Consider the following 24,990-nt stretch of genomic DNA (forward strand, 5'->3'; position numbering starts at 1 on the left):
ATTGGAATGAAAATAAGAACAAAAATTAAAATCATAATGTTTTAGAGCTAGAAAGAGTTCATTGAAAATCCACTCTAGGTAGATTTCCTTCCAGCTAGTTAGTGATTCATCTCGGTTTAAAATACTAATTTTGTTAACTGAGGCAAGATGGCAGCAGTAGTGGCATAGTTCTTTAGCTTGAGTAACCCTTAACCACACTTGTCCCTCATAAAATTATACAGAAGAACTAAAACAGTAAAACCAAAACCTATGGGCAATATCTACAGCAAAACTAAGTGAAAAAGTATTACCATCAACCCTAAAGTATAAGCAGGTGAGGACAAACTACCAAGACCTGCATAGTATCAGCGGTTATAGTATATGGGAAGAAGCAGAGGGAAGAATTAGGGCATCTCACAGATCATGCTTGGTACAGTAGAGGGTCAGTGAGAAAGAGGAAGACCCTCAACGAGATAGATTGACATAGTGGATGCAACAATGGGCTCAAGAATAACAATTGTGAGGATGGCGCGGGACTGGGCAGTGTTTCGTTCTGTTGTACATAGGGTCACTATGAGTCAGAGCTGACTCTGTGACACCTAACAACAACAGATCTTGGAAGAGTGGGACCCCAAAATTACCAGTAAGTACCCACTGGAAAGCATGGTGGGTTCAATTTTAGAATAGTAGCTGAAACTGAAAAGAATTTGTGCACATTCCAATTTGTGGAGAAGTGAAAGAGGTGATATGGTGACAATATCCCATAGGGGACGGGGCAGTCTGGTCCTTACGAGCTTTTAAAACTAACCAACTGGAACTTGCTTCAGGACAAAGCTCCACACTGAGGAAACACCTCTGGGGCTAGACCAAACAGAGTAGAACAGAGAAAAGGGAGGGGCAAATGAAAGAGAAGATTCAGATAAAAGTGGAGGAGAGCAATCGAGCCAGGAGATCTTAGAAATAAGAGCCATGTTTTTTAACAGCAGAAAAGGGAACTCTAGAGCAAGGACCAGACAGTAACGGTTTTAGGCTTTGAGGGCTATACAGTTTCTGTCAAAACTACTCAGCTCTGCTATTGTAGCATGAAGGCAGCCATACACAACATGTAAATGAATAATCATGATTGTGTTCAATAGAATTTGCAAAAACAGGCGATGGACTGAATTTGATCCATGAGCCATGGTTTCTTGACCTCTGCTCTGGAGTCATGAAGATAGAAAAGCTCTCCTGACTCATGCTTCCTTCCTAAAAGTTCATAACAACTACTTTCACATAAAAATGAGCAAAAGAAAAACATCAGATTAGAATCCAATACAAACTTTCTAAAATATAAAAGAATGAGAAACAGAATACTTTTCCTACGGACAATGAAAGCACATTAGAAAGACATGCTGATAAAACGGTGAAAATTATAAATAAATATTTCAAAACAACTTAAAATATTCAGGAAAATAATAAAAGCTCATGAGGTATTTACGTAAATCTGAATTAGAAAAACTCAGAATCGAGGGGGTAGAACTCAGGAAAAGATTAGAACTTCAAGAAGAAATAATTTCAGTAATAAAGTCTAAACTAAAGGGGATCGTTGTTATCGGTACGTGCCCTTGAGTCAGTTCCGACTCATAGCAACTCCACGTACAACAGAACAAAACACTGCCTGGTTCTGAGTAATCTCCATAATCGTTGGTATGTTTGAGGTCATTGTTCCAGCCTGGGTCAATCCATCTTATTGAGGGTCTCCCTCTTTTTCACTGACCAGATACCTTAGCAAGCATGACATCCTCCAGGAACTGGTCCCTCCTGAAAACATGTCCAAAGTACGTGAGACAAAGTTTCTCCATCCTTGCTTTCAAGGAGCACTCTGGCTGTACTTCTTCCAAGATAGACTTGTTTGTCCTTCTGGAAGTCCACAGTATTCAATATTCTTTTCCAACATCGTAATTCAAAGGCATCAATTCTTCTCTGATATTCCTTATTCATTATCCAGTTTTCACACGCATATGAGACGATTGAAAATACCATGGTGTGGGTCAGGCACAAGGAAACCCTGGTGGTGTAGTGGTTAAGTGCTATGGCTGCTAACCAAAAGGTCAGCAGTTTGGATCCGCCAGGCACTTCTTGGAAACTCCACAGAGCAGTTCTACTCTGTCCTATAGGGTCACTATGAGTCGGAATCGATTCAACGGCAGTGGGTTTGTTTTTTTTTTTATTTTGGGTCAGGCACACCTTAGTCCTCAAAGTGATACCTTTGCTTTTCAACACTTTAAAGAGGTCTTTTGCAGCAGATTTGCCCAATGTAATGCGATGTTTGATATCTTAACTGCTGCTTCCATGGGTGTTGATTGTGGAGCCAAGTAAAATGAAATCCTTGACAACTTCAATATTTTCTACATTTACCATAAAGTTGCTTGTTGGTCCAGTTGTGAGGATTTTTATTTTCTTTATGTTGAGGTGTAATCCATACCAAAGGTTGTAGTCTTTGACCTTCATCAGTAAGTGCTTTAAGTCTTGTTTGCTCTCAGCAAACAAGGTTGTGTCATCTGCATATCGCAGGTTGTTACTGAGTCTTCCACCAGTCCTGGAAGCCGTGTTCTTCTTTGTGTAGTCCAGCTTCTCTGATTATTTTGCTCAGCACACAGATTGAATAAGTATGGTGAAAGGATACAACCCTGATGCACACCTTTCCTGATTTTAAACTACTCAGTATCCCCTTGCTTTGTTTGAACGACTGCCTCTTGGTCTATGTACAGGTTCCGCAAAAGTGGAAGGAGGAGATTTGGTGGGATAAGATTGGCTATGAGTTTAAGATTCTCGAAACTGAGTGATGGATCAAAAGCGTTCATTAAAATCTTCCATTATCATTTTTAAAACAATGAGTCTAAGTCTCAGACTCCTAGTACAGAGCTCTCTCCATCACTTCATTAAGTTGGTCGTGAGACAAAGTAAGCAATATTCCAGAATTTTCTACATATTTTTATTTTAATGGGGTTCCCAAAACAAGAGACAAAAGCAGTGGTTAAAAACGTCAGCACTGGGAGTTCATGAACTCTGTTTTCTCATGTGACTTTGCCAAGAATTTCCTATGTGGTCTTTGGCAAGATCAGATTTTTCTGTCTTGATTTGGTCATTCTCCAAAGTCACTCAGAAGTCAAGGTTCACATTGTGACTTATCAGAAGGCGGCAGTTCCAGCCAAGGAGGGCTCTATCATTCGCATAAATATGATTCACTACAGACAGTCCTTGACTTATGATGGGCTTCTATTCCTTGGTTCTGATGTAAGTTGAATATCTTTTTTTTTTTTAGTTTTCATTCTTATATTGCCTTTTATTATCAGTATCATTGTAAATCTGATCTTTATTTATCTTTGAGAGTTGGAAATACTACATATAAACTTACAGATAGATGACATCAGCAAATTACACACTGCAACATTGTATGTAGTACATATTGCTAAAGAAAAAAAAAGGATGGTTGTAAGTGAGGTTCCTCATCATAAGTCAGGGACTCTATTTTAGGAGAAAAATACATCAGCTTTTAATTAATCATCAATACAATGGATTAGATGACAACTGTAAAATGAAAACCTACACTTAAGGGGGGAAGAAAAAAACAAAAACAAAACATGCTTCATAAGAAAGGCTGTTATTTACCAAAGATTTATAAGGAACAATATTATTGACTCAAAAGAGTACGATTATTCTTCACTTTAAGATCTCACAGTTGGGGTCCACTGGAACAATTGCATTTTCTGTTCACTGTTTTCCTTTCTGCTTGTCATTTGAAATATGGTAATATTAATGTTTTCTACACTGGTTGTAATCTATGGTTCCCATCAATTTTTTGTATAAAGGGCTGGTCTTACTTAAATTTAAAAATGTTTTTGCTGTTAATATCTATAGACAGCCTTGCAAACAAATGAAAAACATCGATCATTTGATGCCGATACACACACACGCACGTGTGCACACTCACACACACACACATATATATATGCTTTTTTTTTACTTGCCTGCCTTGCTCCAGAAATAAATGAAGTGGCAAAGTAAATGGAATCAACTTTCTCTTTTACCCACCTGGCATCAATTGTTTCTAAACCAGGCATCCAGTGGAGGGTAATTTGTCAGCCAAAGAGAATGAGGGTGATCCCAGAATTCTCAGTTGCTTATGTAACAAGTAGACAATGCAAGCAGACAATACACTTCTGTGTGGTCGTTTGTTCTCCATACTAATGCTCTCCCATATGTTTGGATGTGCATGCTTTCTCAACCACAAACATATGCCTAACTCTAAGTTCTCTCTTATATCTGTAAGTTATTTTCCCCAAGATATACTTCTTCCTCCGTTTCGTATTTAGTTAGGCTACCTTAGTTGAAACTTTAAAACACTGTCATGGCTATTGGAAATTTTCTTTTAAATGAAAAGAACATATTGAGTAATTATAAAACAGTGTGATTACACAGGAAAGAGGAAAGAAGGGCAGTGGCGGGAGCAAAATGGACACCCCAGAAAATTTTGAAACTTCCACAACTCACAAAAATTAACAGTAAATCTTAGGTTAAAGTCTTTGCTCTAGAATAGTGAGAGAAAATTCTGATAGGCACGCTTTTTTGGGGGGGAGGATATCAGAATTTCCTCTCAATGTTTTAGAGCAAGTAATTAAAAAAAAAAAAGTGTTCGGTGAAAATTTGGTTAAAAATACATCAATTCAACAATTTCTACATGTAAAATTCAGTGATGTTGATTACATTCTTCAAGTTGTACTGCCATTCTTGCTATCCTTTCTCAAATTATTTCACCACCATTACCTTAAACTCACTGCCCTCTAAGCTTCCCATCTAACCTTTCAAGTAGCCATTGTCAATTTGATCTCACTAGAGCAAGTAATTTTTGTTTCCATCTTTTTTTTTTTTGAGCAAGTAATTTTGATTGAACATTAATTTTTGTGAGTTATGGAAGTTTTAAAGATTTCTGGTGAGTTCATTTTGCTTTCACCCCACCCTTTCCTCCTGTAAAGTTTGAGATAGCTCTCTTATAATTACACAGTATGTACTTTTCTCTTTATTAACATTTTTTTAACAGCCATGAGAGCATTTTATAACTTAACAGTATTTGCCTACTCCCTAATGTCAGCAAAGAGGGCAGAAGGTTCATCAGCTGTCCCCTCCCTGCCCAGCACAGCCTGTTTAAGGAATACCACTTGCAGCTTGTACCTGGGAAATCCAAGGCTTTCATCTCCTGCTCTACCTATATCCAAAACCTTAATAACAGAAACTCTGGGCTTTTCTTCATCCCCACCATGATCAATCTCTTGGCTATCTGCCTACAAATGCTGCTGTTCTTGAAGCTAGTCTGTTTTCAACCAGTCCTTCCCAAACAATGTTCAGCAGGATCAGAAAATCAACCTAGTTTTCATGTTCCCAGCTCTTCTTCACCCAGGAAAATCTCCATGGAGCTTAAATGCACAGTCTTAGCCTTAGGAAATGCCTTCCAGTATAGGGCAGACTCAACCTGGTGGGGCCGGCTGGTATAGGCATTTTCCTAGAGCCCAAGCCCAACCGGGATCTCAGACCTGCTCTGGATGCTGACAGAAGTCTAACACAGTGATTCTCAAAGTTTAGCCTCCATTGAAATCACCTAGGGGGTACTTGTTTAAAAGCAGACTCCCGGGCCCCACCTTCAGAGATTCTAATCCATAAGGTCTCAGTGGGTCCTATCCACTGCTGTAGAGTCGACTCTGACTCATAACAACCCTGTAAGACAGAGTACAACTGCCCCATAGAGTTTCCAAGGAGTGGATTCAAACGGATGACCTCTTGGTTAGCAGCTGTAGCTCTTAACCACTGTGCCACCAGGGCTCATGTAATTCTGTGAAGCCCCTCAGATTTCTCAGTTACAAATGATGCAAGGGCCGTATTTGAGACATAAAGACAGGGTGATGTCAGATACTAAGTGGCATACTTAAGGTAATCTAAGGAAAATGTCACTTTGCGTGAAAGCCAAGTCAACTAAAATAGCTTTATAACTTGAAGAAATTTTCAGGATTTTGATGCTCGCTCTCTTCTTTGCATTGAACCTTCTCCTTCATTTCACTCTTGGTCTTGGCTTGGACTCACATGCCTTTTGTTGTTACCTGCTTGGTGCGGCTTTTTGTCAATAAAGACACAACAAGGTGAGAAGGGAGGAACAGCGTTTATTGCAAGTGCTCAGGCAAGGAAAAGGAGGTGGATACCTCAAATCAAGATCTCTGAACAAAAGGAGGCAGAACATTTTATAACGTCTCTCACAAGGAGGTGCACACAAACATCATGGACTACATAGGTTATCACGGCACACAGGCGTTGTAAGACAAATTGTATTTTTTTCTTTGGCTACAGGCTAGCGAACTAGGTTTAACTGGCTTGAGTCACACCCAGCACTTTGAGGACAATGGACAGGGGGTGGCAGGTTCCTCTTGTTCTGAGCAGCTACCAATTGAGCCACACCCACTGCCATCACCTAAGGTCGATGACACTGGGTTGGGTAAGGTTTTGTTTGCCAATGGGCGGGAGGAGCAGCTCTTGCTTGACAATGGCCAAGCAGATTCTGGCTGCAGTTGGCTATCAATGTGACCTTAGCTTTGCCTTTTAGACCCCAGGATTGAGTCTTATATCCTTTACTTCAGTTTTTATACTTAAATTATGCTAGGAAATTTCCCAAAGTTCCATGTCTTTGACGTGTGGTAGAAATTACTCCAATACTCAGTTCTCTTTCCCTTTCTGGTATAACTGATACTTCTCAGCTCTCTTGTGGTTAGAAGGAGCCAAGGATTAATTGGGATTGGTGAGATTAAGGCAATAAAGTATGGGCTGCAGTGATATATTTGGGATTCTCCAATTTCTCCCTTTCTTTCCATGGCTCCTTCCTGGCCATGTGTTCCAGGTAATGCTGCTACAAACTTGGGGAGCCTTTACCTGCCCAAGTCCTCTAGTAGCTGTGTGGCACAGAGCTTCTGCTGATTCTCTTGGGACATGTAGTGTGAGCAAGAAATAAACTAGTGCTGGGTTAATCCACTGAGATTTGGGGGTGGTTTTCTTCTCGTTGCAAAACCAAGTCCATTCTAATATGAAGTGGTATTGTACTTTAACCGAGTTCGCCCAAGACCGCCTCTGTCTTTGTTCATTTAGTGGATGTCTGCTGACTGCCTTTGAAAATTTAGTACATATTGAAGCTGGAAAAATAATAAATTGTCTTTATTTAGGAATAATGTTTAGATAATCATTGTGATGGAAACCCTTTTGGCATACTGGTTAAGAGCCTATGGCTGCTAACCAAAAGGTCAGCAGTTCAAATCCACCAGGTGCTCCTTGGAAACCCTATGGGGCAGTTCTACTCTGTCCTATAGGGTCGCTATGAGTCAGAATTGACTCAATGGGAACAGGCTTGGCTTGGGCTTAGAATCATTGTGATAAAACCAGTTGCCCTGGGGTCAGTTCCAATTCATGGCAACACCATGTGTGTCTGAGTAGTACCGTGCTCTATAGAGTTTCCAATGGCTGATTTTTTGGATGTAGATCACCAGGCCTTTTTTCTGAGGCATCTCTGGGGGAACTCAAAACTCTAACCTTTCGGTTAGCAGCCAAGCGCATTAACTGTTTGCACTACCCAGGGACTCCATCATTGTGATAAACATCTAATAAATGTATTTAAGTGAGTAAATCTTTCGTTGCAGACAGAAATGTTCAGAGGACTCTCCTCTTGCCCAATTAGACCGTGAGCTCTTTGAATCTTTCTAGCACAGAGCTGATGAATTATTGAGCATTTATCTTTTAATAAATCTCAAACATCCACAGTAGGGATCAAATAGCCATCCCTTACACTGACTCTAACCTGGACTGAATTTTCTACATTTCTTCCGGGTGCTTGCTATTGTGTGGATGCAGAGCCTTTGTGTAGCTTGTAAATTCAGAAAAACATCAGAACCTACACTGATTAAAAACATGCAAATGCCTGATCACACATCTTTTTCATTCAATTTTGCAGGAGGTAGCAGGCAAGTTAGGAGCAGTCACTGCCCTGAAGCGGCTTTTTAAATTCACTCTGTGCGTCCTCTTGAAAACTTCGATTTCCCGTACAAGGCAAGTTAGATTGTCTAGACTGTCCTTGTTTTACCTTTGCAAATGCTTAGTTTACATCGCGCAACTGGAAGAATGGCCTCTAAACGGATTCTTCTGGAGTGATTGTGTTTGATTCCTGGCCCAGAGCAAGATGCAAAGTGGCAATTTTCTTTTGTTTTCTGTGCACACACACTCCCTCCCACACGCACCCTTCCCCCATTCTAAAGGTCTAGTTGCTTTTGAAAGTCTTTTTTTTTTTTTTTTTATTGCCTCATTGTATGTGCTCCTGGCCTGGCTGACTTTCAGGGATGTCTTCCAGTTTGCTTCCACATTTTTGCTGCCTTTCAGAGTCTTCTTGGGCAATTGGTGTTTTAATTAAGAATATATCGATTTTAGATACTAGAAAATGTCATCTGATGCAAAATAGTTTTCCATTTTAAACTTCTCCACAGACTTCTCACTGAGCCCTAATCCCTCCTCTCTCAAAAGATGACAGTCTATTTGAATGTAATTTTTCTTGTAGCACTCAATCAACACATTTTATACACTTTGACTAAAACATCCTCCTTACCATAGTTTGTTTTTTTTTCCCTTTCCTACATTTTAGTTCATTTATACCTCCAAAACATTAACTTTGATTATAGTAAAAAAAAAAATTACTATTAATAACCTGTAATACTTTAAATTTAACCTGTTTAGTAAGATAATTTGGTGGTAACTGTTTATTAAGCTCTTCATTTGTGATCTATTAGGGTTGTCCTTACATATATCTCTTCTTAATAGTTTTAAATAGGTCATTTGAACTCCATATCAAAATGGGAAAATGCATGAACAGTCAGGTAATTAACTTAAAAAAAAAAAAAGCAAACCCATTGCTGTCAACTCATAGCGACCCTATAGGACAGAGTAGAACTGGCCCATAGGGTTTCCAAGGAGTGGTTGGTGGATTCGAACTACTGACTTTTTGGTTTGCAGCTGTAGCTCTTAACCATTGTACCACCAGGGCTCCAGGTAACTGACTAAACAAGAAAAAAAAAAACATTGTCTCAGTTTAGGTTGCACAGTCTAGACGCAGACCCTGAGACAAGGATTTAACTGGGAGCTGTCTATTTGGGAGATGACCCTAGAAAATGCTGATAGGAAGTAGGGAAGTGAGACAAGGAAGGGAAGAAAGCCAATAAAGGGTGTGTTATCAAGTCAGTTTCCTCTGCAGGCAACTGGGACGGGATCCTGTTGGAGAACTTTGAGAGAGAGTGTAGAACATTCCACAGAGTTATCTCACCTCTGGGTGAGGTTGGGGTATTTATCCTGCCACTTGGTGGGATCCTTTTCCTGGAGTGTTAACTCTCCTGCACTTCCTGTTTGCCCTGCGTAGGCTGAGCATCTGCGCCTCCAGAAAAATACCTTCAGTAGTTCCAGGTTCTCTTAAAGCAGGCAGTGGCTACAGAGATGGATGCTAAGGATATTGGAGGGCCTGACATTGTCCACTACTCTTAGGAAACATGACCAGTCTTACTGTTAATCAAATACATGCAAATTAAAACAACAATGAAGTATTATTTTTGACACATTAGAAATAAAACTTTTTTTTCCAAAGAGGAGCATGTTGGAAAACTGGCACTCTTATGCTTCTAGTGAGAGTAAGAATTAGTACAATCTTTCTGAAGGGCGATTTGAGATATGAATCAAAAGTCTTAAAAATGTGCTTCTTATTGACCCAGAAACTCTGCTTCTAAAAATGTATTTTGAGAGAACAATTAGACCAGTATGCAGTGTTCGTTGAAGTATCGATTTTAAGAGGATAACCAAAAACAAAACAAAACAAAAATCTAAACATCCAATAATAAGTGATTGTCTAATTCCATATGTGTCCATCTAGCCTACCAAACAACAGACTACAATGCTGTCATTCACACTGATGAAGTAGAAATGGTCACCTGGAAATATTCTCGCAATATACTTCAAGTGTTGAAATCAGATACTCCCATTTTTGTTAAAATACATATGTTGTGTACATATAAAAAATTCTGAAAAGATGAAAACCAAAATGTTAAAAACAGCCATTGCTGATTGCTAAGAATAAAACCCCTTAAAAACCTGTTGCCATCGAGTCGATTCCGACTTATAGCGACCCTACAGGACAGAGTAGAACTGTGTCATACAGTTTCCAAGAAGCGCCTGGTGGATTCGAACTGCTGACCTTCTGGTTAGCAGCCGTAGCACTTAACCACTATGCCACCAGGGTAGGAATACAGGTATTTATTATTTTCTTTTTTATACCTTTTTGTAATTTGGGAGTTATAATACCTCGATAACAAAATTAGACTTATTTTCTTTTTACAAAAGTGAGCACACATATATATATGTAGCTTATGAGGTTATTAAAAAAGGCAACTTAGGGTGCAATGAATGTTACATTTTTAAAGATTTAAATGTTACATGTTTAAAATGTATAAAATAAATGTTGAATGGTATCTTAGGCTGGGTTTTCTAGAGAAACAAAACCAGTGAAATATATTTTTTTATACATATATATACACAGACAGAGAGAGAGATTTCACTCAAGAAAACAGCTCATGTGGTTGTAGAGGCTGGCAAGCACCAAGTCTGTGGGTCAGGTGTCAGGCTGGAAGTTTCTCCTGACTCCTATAATTGCAGGGGCTGACGAGCCCAAGGTCAGCAAAAAAGGAGAAGGCCCTTGGTGAGACGGATTGACACAGTGGCTACAACAATGGACTCAAGCATAACAGTGGTTGTGAGGATGCACAGGACTGGGCAGTGTTTCATTCTGTTGTACGTAGGGTTGCTGTGAGTTGGAACCTACTCGAGGGCACCTAACAACACAACAACAACAATAATAACAGGGCAGTTAGTCCCAAAGTGTAGCAGGCATCAGCGTCATCTGGACGCCTGGTTAGCAAAGATTGCTGGGTCCGGGCCTCAGGGTTTCTGATTTAGTGGGTCTGGAGTGGGGCCTGAGAATGTGCATTTCTAACAACTTCTCAGCTAATGCTGATGTTGGCCCAGGGACTACGCTTTGAGCACCACTCAGTTTAGGATAGGAGTCCCTGGCACAAATGGTTAAAGGTTGGTGGTTAAAATCCACCCAGAGGAACACTGGAATTTGATGACAAAGATGAAACTGGAAGTTTAGGATATTATTAACTATTGCTCCTTCTGAGGACTGATTTTATTCCTGTCGTTGCCATCCTAATCATAATTGAGGTTATAAACTGTTGATTATATATGACCAGGAGTTGCCGTATATATCTGAGTCATGGCAACCTCGTGTGTGTCAGAGTGGAACTGTGCTCCACAGGGTTTTCAGTGATTGATTTTTTAGAAATGATTGCCAGGCCTTTCATCTGAGGCACCATTGGATAAACTCAAACTTCCAATCTTTTGGTTACAGCCGAGTGTGTTAACTGTTTGCACCACCCAAGAACACACACATACAAACATATGTATTTTTGAGCTATTTTCCACAGGTCTGTTTTTTATGCCATTTTTTTTACTGTCTCAGGTTTTCCCCAAATTATTTAAGTCTTTGTCATGTTGTACTCCTGTGTTGAAATTATGAATAATAGCTCTAATAGGAGAATTATTTTTGGCGTTGACAGGTACAAGTACTGCTTATAGTTGGCATTGTTAATTAAATAAATGAAAGCTAAAGGTGGACTTTGTCTTCAACGTATTTGTCTTCAGATATTAAGAAAATAATGTCTGAAGTACTTACCCAAATTGTACATCGCATCTTCTCAGGACTGTTGTTTACCAGATTCCTTTTATCATCAAGAGTCAGAGAAGTATCACTGTCATGGAAACACAACAAAGAAAGCAGGAGAGACTGAAGTATGCACTGCTTATTTGTCTTTCTCCTTTTCTCCAGCTACCTCTGGAACTTGAAAGTAATTGCACCATCTTTCCAGGCTAGAGGAAATCTTAGTACTGCCTGGGTTGCAGAGCCACAGACTTTCCAAAAGAGAAACAGGGCTGTTGTTGTTGTGTGCCTTCCAGTCAATTCCGACTCACAGTGACCCCATGTGACAGAGTAGAACTGCCCCATAGAGTTTTCTTGGCTGTAATCTTTATAGGAGCAGATTGCCAGGTCTTTCTCTTGAGGAGTTGCTGGCTGGATTCGAACCGCTAACCTTCTGATACTTAACCACTGTGCCACCAGGGCTCCTTAAGTGGGACTACCCAGTACTACCCAGTCTAAGAAGGGCCATGTAAGAGAACTAACATTTATTGAGCACCTCCCATGTGCCTGGTGCTGTGCTAAGTGATAGGGACACACAGTGACTAAGGCCTAGCCCTCAAGGTACTGACAATTTGGACAAGTAATCAGAAAATTATAATACTTGTGTGCTAGGTGGTCTGATACTTTCTTCCTATGATTTCATAGATCTATTGCCCGTGGTTCAAAGTAAGACTTTCTTTTGTTTGTCCTAAATGCATTTCACTCAAGTTCAAAGGAGGTCTTGTTCTAACATGTTAGGGTCAAGGTTATTTTTTATTCACCCATGTAATTCATTAACTTTTGTATCTTCTCACCCTTTACCTTTTTCAAACTAAAAGTACTAAATCTTTTTATGCTTATAAATATGAAGATAAAATAATAACTACTGTTTATAATCCTAAAATGTGGTTAATGAGTTTATACCTTCTACATATAAATTCTTAAGGTTTCTGTTATTTGCATTTGGAGGCAGTCATCCTTTAGTGATAGAAGATGAAACTGACTGTTGAGGTCCAGTGGTTAGCCTCAGACCAAAGGAGGTTTCAGAATTAAATCAAGGACCAGAAGCTTCGTATGTTTAGCCTTTCACTTTGAAAGGGAATCAGGAGAGAAAATCCTGACCCACAGGGAGACCTATACGCTCGTAAAAATGGCATCTACTCACTAGCTAATATGCCTTCTTTATTTCCAATCATGGAGACCATTTAGCTAGTTAGGCTTTCTGGTACTTCATTTCTTTCATGACATGTGTTCTTTGTTTGACTTCATTCTCTCACACAGGGCTTTAATTTGAAATAGGCTGAAAAAGGGATTTCATGTCTTGTAGCTATCCAATTTAGAATTATGCTTTCATTTCCCATAGTTATTTTAAAAATAATACATTAATCAAATTGTCTCATTTATTTCCTCTTCTTAATTCTCTCTTTTCTCATGACTTTTCGTTTCCTTTCGTCTACTTCTTGCACAAAGAACCAAATAAAAGTCCCACAAAAAAAAGTGAAATTTGGATCAATTAAAATAATAAAAATGTTAGGACAATATGGTATCTAATTTCTAGGCTTTCTGAGCTAAAAATAATAATACCTTGGCTTTATGTTGAAACCCAAGAAAGGCACTGCTGCGGATATTTATCTTCCCATTATTCTCAAGTGGGGGAAGCATTCATTACAATCCCATCTTGTAGGAGGTAAAAGAATGATTTGTCCAGCGGTTCAAAGTTGGTGAGCAGCAGAAGTGAGACAAAGACTCTGGGTTTCTTAATTCTCATTCTAGTATGCTTTGTAGTAGATTTTATTGTTGTTATTGCAAGAACAAACTTTCATAACATAATAATAGACACCTAAGAGAAGCATTGGTTTTAGGTTATGTTTTATTCTTTGTAAAAACTAAATGTTGTTTTTCTGCGACAATTTCAAATGGATTTTGGCTTTATTTTTAGGTTTCTTTAGGAAATTGCTTTTGGGTTAGGAAATTGCAGATGGCACAAAATTCTATAGAGTGTTACAGGTAGAATCATGACATCATGACTGGCCAACCTTTGCAGATGTATCAAATACCTGTGGAGTTTTATCCTTCCTACTTCTTTTTAGGCTATTGACATATACACATGGAGCACACCAAAGTTTGTATGTATCTTCCTAGGAGTTGACTGTCGCCTTTTAAAATCATGGGTTAAAGTGGAAAGTCTGAACGTGGCCTACCATGGGACATGCACAGCCACATCTGAAGCATGGAAAAAGGTGGCCCAAGTTTGTAACTTTCCTACGCATTGTCCTGCCCTCCTTCTGGACCCGTGAATTTCAATCTGTACTTTTTTGTGATAAGAGATCTATTGCTACCATTAAGAAAATTTATCCAGTAAGAATGAAGGATAAAAGTAATGGACAGTTGTTTAGACTTATGTGTTAACTTGCCACATTAACTTTCACCTCCTGGGTGGGCCCTGAGGTTGAGGATGTTGAATAGAAATGAGATCTACAGTCCAGACAACTATGTAGCTGAGAAGCAGCATGAATCCCTTAGGCATATGGGAATTCAGAAGGCTGAGGGAAAACAAGAAGTCAGGATAAGTCACAAACACTTCCACTTCAGCTCACCCTGCGTTATGTACAGAAAGTCAAAAAATTGTCAAATGAGTTCGATAGCAACTAGCATGAAGGCTTAAAGAACCTTTTTTTTTTTTTTTTTAAATCAAACAGAAGCTGGTAGATTATGACTGATTTTATTTTGAAGCAAATATAATCTATTAGTCTTTGTCATCACAGTGTGTATGAACATTAAATAGTAAAAAATGAAATGTGAGACAACATGATATATAGAATATGATGCTTCTATAAGAACAGATAATTGTAAATAAGCCTTGGTAAATAGAGCCCCAACCAACCCCCTCACCCCAGCTTCTTCTACTCCAGCTGAAGAGTGGCAGATATAAGTATACCTATTTGAATTGAATTGATTTCCTTTCATTTCATTTCAGTTTATACATTTCAAAGATGCCCACTTCGTGCCAGAGTGCTAGGACTTCAGGACAGGAAGCAACAGCTACTGCCCAAACCTGGAAGAAAAGCCCAGCGTCTCATGAAGCAGATCTACAACTTGGAAGGTTATAAGCAACCTCTTCCAAATGCAAATACAAAATATAGGTATAACATTTCTTCGATTTTCTTTAATTTGTAAAAGAAAGTATATTTTTAGTGTAGTTACCTTTATAGTATACATTAAAAGGACAAAAAAGAGAGAGAAAAAACAAGAACAAGATACATGAATGCTCAACATGATTAGTTGTCAGGAAAATGCAAATCTAAACATCAAGCTACCACTACTCACCCACTTCAGTGGCTAAACTAAAAGGACTGAGAATATCAGTGCTGGTGAGGATGTGGGGACACTCCAACGCTCACGCATTGCTAGGGGAAGTGTGAAATGGAACAACTGCTTTAGGAGAATTGTTTGGCAGTTTCTTAGAAAGTTAAATACGCATTTATCATATGACCCAGCATATTCCACTGGAAAAGTTATACATGACCGTGCATACCAGCTTTATTTACAATAGCCTGTTCATCAACATATAACATGGATGAAAAGTTGTGATATATATATACCAAAAAACCAAAGCCATTGCTCTTGAGTCAGTTCTGACTCATAGTGACCTTATAGGACAGAGAAGAACTGCCTCGTAGGGTTTCTAAGGAGCGGCTGGTGGATTCGAACTGCCAACCTTTGGGTTATAAGCTTAGCTCTTAACCACTGTGCAACCAGGGCTCCATACATATACATATATGTACATACATATATGTATATACGTGGCATAGTGGTTAAGAGTTCAGCTGTTAACCAAAAGGTTGGCATTTCGGATCTCACCAGGCGGTCCTTGGAAACCCTATGGGGCAGTTCTACTCTGTCCTATATGGTCACTATGAGTTGTAGTTGACTCAACGGCAATGGGTTTGGTTTTTTGGTATATATATATATATACACATACACACAAGCACACATATACGTATAGTCAATGGAGCACTACTTAGCAATATAAAAGGAATTAACCACTAATGCATGCAAAAAATGGATGACTCTCAAAATCATGCTGAGCTAATCAAGTTAGACACAAAAGAGTACATACTTTATGATTCCATTTATCTGAAGTACAAGTACTTTTTTTTTTTTAGAAGTACAGCCATAACTAATCTATAATGGCAAAAAGCAGATCAGAGGTTGCCTGGGGTTAGCAGTGGGAGTCGTGGAGTGATTGACTGCAAAAGAACACAAGGGAATTTCTTGAGGTGATGGGTATATTGTATATCTTCACTGGGGTGGAGGGTACATGGGTATATACATTTGTCAAAACTCATCAAACTATACACAGAAAATGGTACATATTATTGCATAAGATTGATATCTCAATCAAATCAATTTAAAAAGGAAAATACGCCTTCATTATGACTTATGAACTAAAGTTATTTTTCACAAGATAGCTTTCATAAACCAAAACCAAACCTGTTGCTGTAAAGTTGATTGTGACTCAAATTATTCTCAACATAGAGCCCAGCAGTAAAATAAGTAACAGATATATTGTCTAAGGAAACCCTGGTGGCGTAGTGGTTAAGTGCTACAGCTGTTAACCAAAAGGTTGGCAGTTTGAATCCACCAGGTGCTCCTTGGAAACCCTATGGGGCAGTTCTACCCTGTCCTATAGGGTCGTTATGAGTCGGAATCGACTTAACGGCAACTGTTTTTTTTTTTTTTTTATATATATATATATATTGTTTAATGTAATGTAGGCCACACTGACATTTGGGGAGAGCTGCTCTGGAAATTTCTAAACCCCCAAAAACCAAACTTACTGCTGTCGAGTTGATTCTGACTCATAGCGACCCCATAGGGTTTCTAAGGCTGTAAATCACTACGGGTGCAGACTGCCACATCTTTCTTACACTGAGAGGCTAGTGGATTCAAACCATTGAACTTTCGGTTAACAATCTATCACTTTAACCACTGTACCATCCCTAAGAGGTGATTCTTTTTCAGTCAAGTACTGGTTAAGTGTGAGAACTCTGGATTTCTGCTGCCTAGGTTTGAATTTAGCTCACCATCTACCGGCTGAATGACCATGAGAAAGTTATTTAATTTCTCTAAGAAGCAAGTTTCTCATATTATAATAGGCATAGCAATGGTCTCTATCTCAAAGATTAAATGAGACAGCATATGTAAAGACCCTAAGGTACAGAAAATGCTTCATAAATATTAGCTATTATTTCTGGTTTCATCCCTGTATTAGTTTCCTACAGCTCCTGTAACAAACTACCACGAACTGGGTGGCTTAAAACAACAGAAATTTATTTTTCGTAGTTATACATAGACTCATGAGTCTGGAAGTCCAAAATCAAGATGTCAGCAGTGTTGATTCCTTTTAGGACTCTGTGGGAGAATCTTTTCCATGCCTCTCTCCTAGTTTCTGGTGGCAGCCAGCAACCCTTGGCATTTCTTGGGTTGTAGATGCATCACTCCAATCTTTGCATTTGTCTTCACATGGTTTTTTCCCTGTTTGTCTTTTCTCTTCTTCTTATAAGGATGCCAGTCACAGAAGATTAGGGCCCAACCTACTGCAGAAGGACCTCATGTTAACTAATCACATCTGGAAAGAACTGATTGCCAATTAAGTTCACGTTCATAGGTAGGGGCAAGGAGTGTGGAAGGCTATATCTTTTGGGGAGACACAAGTAAACCCATGACAACCCCTTACAGAAGCATGTTGATCCGGAAGAGGAAGGACACAGGCAGAAGCCAGTCTATGTCAATACATGTCTATTTCTTCCCTGGTTTTTGTTTTTCCTTCACACTGCACTTCATACTTCATAAGAGTCTTAAGAAAGGAGTGTTGTTCTCCATTCCCAGAGGAAGGATAGAAAATAGGGGCACTGGGCAGAATTGAGAAATTAGATTAAGAGAAGAAAAGGCTAAGCTTTGCAGCATTTTTAACTTGCCTTAATGGCTTTAAGAGGCAAATGAATGAAGTGTCAGGCAGCCACTCTAACTATCTGCCCTCCTGTCCTCACCACTGCAGATGATTCTGGGCCTCTACCAAATGTTACCTCAGCCCACGTTTCAAATCACAAATCAAGGACTTGTGAATCATCTCGCATTCTGGATGCAGATGCTAACGTTATATTAACCTCAAACTATCCAACGTTTAAGATCCACTGACACAATTAATAGAGAATGGTATGAGTTTGCTAAGTTTAAAACATGTCTGAGGAATGGAACCTTCCTCTGCTTGGATAACCAGGGGTATCCTACCCAACCCACTGCCGTTGAGTCGTTGAGTCGATTCCGACTCATAGCGACTCTATAGGACAGAGTAGAACTCCCCATAGAGCTTCGAAGGAGCGCCTGGTGCATTTGAACTGCCGACCTCTTGGTTAGCAGCCATAGCACTTAACCACTACGCCACCAGGCTTCCCTTAGGGGTATCCTATTTGCTTTTTACTCAAACATTTGCAAATTCCGTTTAGATTCCTGAAGTGAAAGTACATAAGTGGATTTTTCCCCCAGTGGAAAAAAAGCACAACAAGTGAACACAATCTGGAAGATTCATTTATTCAGAAATACTTTCCCAGGAGCTCAGATTTTTGGGGGGTGTATATTAGGCATTTTATGGGATTATTTGGCAGATTTATAAAACCCTAAGATATGAAACTGTCTGATTATTTTCTTTGCTCTGAAAAATCTGGCTGAGTCCCCAATTCTTGAAGTCTTAAAATGAGTGCATAATTACCTTATAAGCTATTGTGCACATTGATTTGCAAAGGAGAAAAGGCAGGGAACCAACTTTACTTAAATGGAATGAACTTTCACAATTGAATCCTTTTTTGGGTGTGTGCTTCCTGAATCACTAAGATGGCTGTGTTCCCAAGGCGACTTGGAAAAGCAGACAGGGATGTTGCAACATACAACCCATGGGAATGGAAATGTAAGTCTGAGTATAAAATTGAAGACATCTGTAGGAACAATGAAAATGAATGGCTTCTAGTGCCTCGAACCAAGTGAAATACCCAAGTCTTTCCCAGAAAACTGTCACTCTGATATCTATCTCCCTGGTTAAGTGACAACATGAAAAAAAGGATTGAGCTAGTCAGGATTAGTCAAGCATGAGAAACTGATAAAAAATTTTCCCATTTGGTCGCTCATTCAAGAATAGAATTTTTACATAAAAATACTTGGTTGGCTAATTGTTTTGAGCAATGTGTATAAATTTAGTTCCTCTTGGTCATGGTATGGTTGCTGAGACCTCTAAGAGATTTGAATGAGTTAAATATTTTGAGTAGAAAAAAACCTAAACAGACTAACTGAATATTTGGGGAAGCAGTTTAGTCTACTATGAAAAGAACTAGACTGAGACCTCCAGACACTTAGCAAAAGAACTTTGACCAACAGCTAGGAGACTTTACTTATAATTCCAGTTCTGCTACCAATGCTCATGAACAAATCATGCCAACTTCCTGGACTGTTTCCTATTCTTGAAAATAAGGGCGAGAGTGTTGGGTTTTGTGGTCTCAAAGTCTATGATTCTGCCCTGTGTAAACTTAGATGAAATTTCAAGGTCTCTAAGTACAGAGAGAAAGGATGCTGTCTCTGTGCAGTTTCTCAACATTTTCATGAATTATGTGATATTGAAGATATATACAAGGTAGGAAAGAATTCAACGTCAGTTATATTGTAATACAATATAAACTGTCAAGTAAACATGGTTTGAATACAGATATATAATTTCAATCCCTCCTGAACGCCTACTTAATATAATTTTAAGACATAAACTTACAATGGCAAGAAGAATACGACTGTCTCCCAAAATTGAACAGGGAGAACTTGCCTAAAAATCACACACAACAGAAATGACCTAGTTGATTTCTTCTTTTTAAGTGTTTTTAAGTCCAGACTTAGCTTGTATTTTGCTTCACATGCCAACGGGAATCCACAACAGCAGTATTTTAGAAGCTGGAAAGCAGAAGCATGAGTGGCATTGACTGAGGAAACCTAAGAAAGCCAAGTCCTCAACCGATACTGGGAAAAGACAGGAAACAATCTGATTTACAGTACACAATCATGAAAAATCTTGAAGTTGATGCATTAGGTACCCCAGGGAGTATGTGTTTGGGGGGGGGCAGTGGGGAGATGGCTCCATTAACACCATAGCAGAAGCGTGAATGCTTATACTCTTGAGATAAAACATAGGGTCTCTGAGCTGAAGGAAACTGGGCACAGTCTATTGAGAGTATAGACACCATGCTTGAAAGAGGAGGATTAAATAAATGTCTGTATTTATTGATGCAGGGCAGTGTTGGTTCAGTGGTAGAATTCTCACCTTCCATGCAGAAGACTTAGGTTTGATTCCCAGTCAATAGACTTCTTAAGCAGCCACCACCCGTCAGTCGAGGCTTGGGTGTTGTGTTGTCGAACAGGTTTCAGTGGAGATTCCAGACTAAAATAGATTAGGAAGAAAGGCCTAGCAATCTACTTCTGAAATCAGCCAATGAAAACCCTGTGGATGACAAAGTTCTGACCCCGTTGTGCATGGGGCCTCCATGAGTTGGGGGTTGACTCAATGCCAGATAACAACAACAACAACACTGATTTTTTGCTGAAACCCTCTAAACCTCTTCACCCACTCAACTCCCTAAATACAGGCCGCCAAGCTTTTCCCTCCAGGCAGGAGAGTGAAAGAAACTTCTCTGAAGAATTTGACCAGCCAAAGAGGAAAGATCTAAAGATACTGCAGAGATTTCCCCACAAAAGTTCCAGCCACATCACCCTACCTGGAGGACTCTTGTCTACAATAAAGCTTTACCCACATGCTTAAAATTCCATTTTGTCCCTCACCATTAAACAAGAGCAGACAATCAAGAATTACCAGGTACCCACGGAAAGGTTCTAAGGCAAAATCTAGAAATGAAAATAAACAAATGAGAAAAAGCGTCTTGGAGGAAACAGCAGCAATGTAGAGAAAAGAAAATGTCAAGAAAACTACCATTAATAATCCTCTGAGGATTGGGAGAACATATTGCATCCATGAAATAAGAGTTAGATTATCTAAAACGGGAACGTTAAGAGAAAACAAAGAAGTTCCTGGAAATTCAAAACATGATTACAGAAATGAAAACTCAACAGAAAGGGTATAAAATAAAGTTGAATTATCTGAGAAAGTAGAGTAAAAATATAAAAATAAAATGTGTGTGTGTGTAAGAGAGGGGGAAGAGAGAGAGATACAGAGGAGAAAAGTAAAGACTCAGGGAAAGAAAATCTGAATAAAAGAAATACCAGTAAGAGAGGAAACAGAGGGTAGGAAATCATCAACAAGGTAATTCAAGAACTTTTCACAGACCGAAAAACATGAATTTACCAAACTGGCCCAATGAATGCCCAGGACAATGAATTGAAAGAGATTCATACCAAGGAATAGCAACATTGGAAGGTAGAAGACAATGGAGAAATGTCTAAAAAATTCTGAAGGAAAATAATTTCTACAGTAGAATTTTATATCCAGCCAAACTATTAATCACGTGCGAAGGCAGACGTTTTCAGACATAGAGGATTCAAAACATTTATCTCCCAAAGATAATTCCTCATAAGCTGTGAGAATATATTATCCATCCAAATGAACAAGCAAATGAAGAAAGAGGAAGACATAGGATACAAAAAAAACAGGATGCACAACTCAGGGGACACATGAAGGGACTCCCCAGGATGATGGTGAAGGGAGTTTCCAGGATGACAACTGTACGCCAGACTTAAAGTCCAGATAGAACAGTGTGACTCAAGGCACAAATATCATTGCTGATTTCATCTAAAAGTGGCTGGGTGAGCCTGACCCAGATGATTATCTGTACTAGGCTTTCCTGGGATATGAGCATTCCAGCACTTCCTCTCTGCCTGGAACACTCTTTCCCCCATAGATACGCTCTGCTTGGACCTATCCTTGAGAGCTGGAGGTTGGCCAAGGTGAGATTAGAAACAGCAAATACAGACCATATTCCTGATCGGTGTTTAGTACTTGCCCCATGCTATTGTTGGTGTTAGTTGCCACGGAATGAATCCTAACTCATGGCAACCCCATATGTGCAGAGTAGAATTGTTCCGTAGAGTTTTCAAGGCTGTGACCTTTTGAAAGTAGATCACTAGGCCTGTCTCCCAAGGTGCCTCTGGGTGGGTTCGAACTGCCAAGCTTTCAGCTAGTAGTTGAGCACTTAATCGTTTGCACTACCCAAAGACTCCTTGGCCCATGCTACCTGTTGTAGTCACCATTGAGTCAATTCTGACTCATAGTGGACAGAGTAGAACTGCCCTACAGGGTTTTTAAAGCCGTCAGTTTTTATGGAAGCAGACTGCCACATCTTTCTCCTGCAGAGCTGCTGGTGAATTCAAACCACTGACCTTTTGGTCAGCAGCCAAGTACTTAGCCACTGCGCCACCAGGGATCCCTGGCCCATGCTACATTCTGCCAAATGTCCCAACTGTGATGAGTCCAGAGTTTCTCAGCACTGTTTCATGGTCTAGCCCCAAAGGGGTGTGGTGAATTCTCAGTGAATATAAAGCCAGACTCTGACTACAAATCAAACTGTAACCATCTTTGTTTAAAGTCTTTTTTTTCCCTCAACATTATTTTTGTGAAATTTATCCACATTTAGTCTTCATTCATTATCACAGCTATATAGCTTTCTATTATTTGTCTATACTGTAATTTATTCATTTGCTCTCTTGTTGGTTGGACTTTTAAGTTATTTACTTTTTTTTGCTGTTACAGAAGTGACTCCTATGCATATTTTTGCATATGTTACCCTGTGAGCGTGAACAAGAGTTTCTCTTTGGTATTTACTTAGAGAGGTATTGCTGGATTGTAGTGTGTGTACATAACTCAATGGATATCTCAAAATTCTCCTAGGTAATTTTTGCCAATTTTTATTCCCACCAGCAAAGTATAAAAGTTCTTGGTGTCCTACATTCTCACCAACACTTGGTCTCACCAGACTTATTAAAGTTTGCCAATCAAATGTGTACAAAATGTTTTTTCATTGTGATTTTCATTTACATGTTATCGGTGTAGTTTAGCATTTTTTTATGTTATTAGTCATTCAGGTTTCCTATTCTATGACTTGCTTGTTGATATCTTTTGTACATTTTTTCTGTTGGGGTATTCATCTTTTCCTCAAGATTTGAGAAAGTAATTTACGTGTTCTGAATAATAACCATTTGATGCTTTTATGTGGTGCAAATATCTTCTCCCAGAGTATAACCTACATCTTCATTTTTATTATAGTGCCTTGTTTTTTTTGATAAAATTAAAAAAATTGAAGCATAATATACATAAATAGAGTACACAATCCTAAGGGTATAGATAAAAAAAATTTTGATAAATGAATATACCTATACAACCACATAAAGTGTCATATAACCTTTGATGCAGTTTTTGAATATAGTTAATTGATCTTTTCCTTTATGGTTTGTGCTTCTTGCGTTTTGTTTAAGAAATACTTCCCTATCCCAACATCATGAGCATATTCTCTTGTATTTTCTTCTGAATATTTTTAAGTTTTGCTCTTTACATTTCATGGGCCTGGAATTGTGTATAGTTTGAGTTAGTAATTCAGTGTTTTTTGGATGGATAACCATTTGTTCAAGCACTATTTACTGGCCATTGTTACTCCCCGATCTACAGTCCTACCACCTTCAAGCATCAAGTGTCTCTGTGTGTGTGAGTCTAATTTAAGGGTGCTCCATTGCGTTCCATGGTGCTTTTGTCTAGCTTTGCATCAATACTCACTTGCTTAATTACTCTAATTTTATCATAAAGCTTGATATTTGGTAGAACAAAAATTGCTTCATGTTTTTAGCCATAAGCTCCTATTTGGGCACTGAAGCATGAAAGCACTCAAATGGTTTTGCAAACTCTGGTTGGTAAAAGAGAAAGTGCACCAGACTTGTGACCACAGGATCTGTCTCTAGGTCTGTCTTATCCGGTTGTGCGACTTTGGGCAGGTCACATTTCCGTCTGGGTCTTATTTTTCTCATCTTAAACACACAGATTTGACTGGCTCTATAAGATCTCTTCCAGAAAACCCAGATTCCACCATACTTATTTTGCCTTATTTCCAACAGCCTACCCCTTCTGCATGTTGTGGAGTTCACAGCTGGAAAAGAATGTCTTCCACCTCTAATTTTTTTTTTGTTTGTATCTTCGAGGGCTAATTGGACTAGCAATTTCTTTTTCATTTTAATGTCATCTCTGATTTTGTGAAATCTTTAAGCTCAGAGGAGAAACAACTGTTACTGATTTCTCATAAATGTCTTATCTATTTTGTTCATACTTTCTAAAACAACTTGTTTTACATAAAAATTTTAGTTGATAGCATTAGGACTATAAAAATACATCTTCCTCTTTCAGAATGGATTATTTTGAGCAGTGACACACATAAATGAATATTGACACATAGTTTTATCTTGCTCTGTTTGAACTAGAACCAGCAAAAGAAATGTTTCTATCCTTTTAAAGCAAATTATTTCTATAGTGACATGCTATAACTAATGTATTTTATTTTAAGAACCATATTTATTCATTTACAATTATAAAATAAATACTTAGTTGGAGGGTGGGTATAATTATTCACAGTAATGAAGACTTAACTTTTTAAAAATAAGGAGTTACTATGGAGTTCCTTTGAAGTATTATTTATTTATAAATAATACCCAGCAAGAGGGGTACGGTGAAGTTGGGATTTTCTGAGTTGGAAGGGTACTTATGGGGACAGTCAAATATACAAGTTTTAAAATGACTAAGTTAAGCCCCAGACAAGAGTGACTTGTCCAAAGACTCAAATTGGGAGACCCCTTTTGCCTCAGAAAACTCTTTTGTGTATACTGAGATTTATCACTTTTTTTTCCACAATTTTAAATTACATTGTTATACATACATTCAGTGGCAAATCAAGGTTTTGTGGAACCAGAAGTAATTCAACGTGGGAGGCCTTTTTTAAGAAAAAGGATACAATGTTATAACTGTAAAATTAAGTACAAAAGGGAATATTTACTTAGAAGAGAAAAAAATATCACAACAAATTACTGAAGATTTAGAGACTACAATGGCTTTCTTCTGAGATCTCTTTAGACGATTTACCAGAAACAGTTACAAT

At 38.7% G+C, this 24,990-nt stretch overlaps 1 long non-coding RNA gene across 9 annotated transcripts in view; it reads left to right on the plus strand.

Annotated features, from left to right (window-relative positions):
- Positions 1-383: 383 nt before the first annotated feature.
- The window catches only part of LOC111750320 (uncharacterized), a 150,039-nt gene continuing 125,432 nt past the window's right edge, over positions 384-24,990 (plus strand). Inside the window, exons 1-3 of one of the 9 annotated variants that reach the window (XR_010318111.1) lie at positions 529-3,255; positions 8,000-8,094; positions 14,790-14,955. This is a non-coding gene — a long non-coding RNA (uncharacterized LOC111750320). Of the gene's footprint in view, positions 3,256-7,999; positions 8,095-14,789; positions 14,956-24,990 lie in introns of all 9 variants that reach the window. The other 8 variants (XR_010318110.1, XR_010318109.1, XR_010318106.1 and 5 more) reach the window with 8 other exon arrangements.

This window comes from Loxodonta africana, chromosome 16 (genome assembly GCF_030014295.1).
Source record: "Loxodonta africana isolate mLoxAfr1 chromosome 16, mLoxAfr1.hap2, whole genome shotgun sequence".
Lineage (NCBI taxonomy): Eukaryota > Metazoa > Chordata > Mammalia > Proboscidea > Elephantidae > Loxodonta > Loxodonta africana.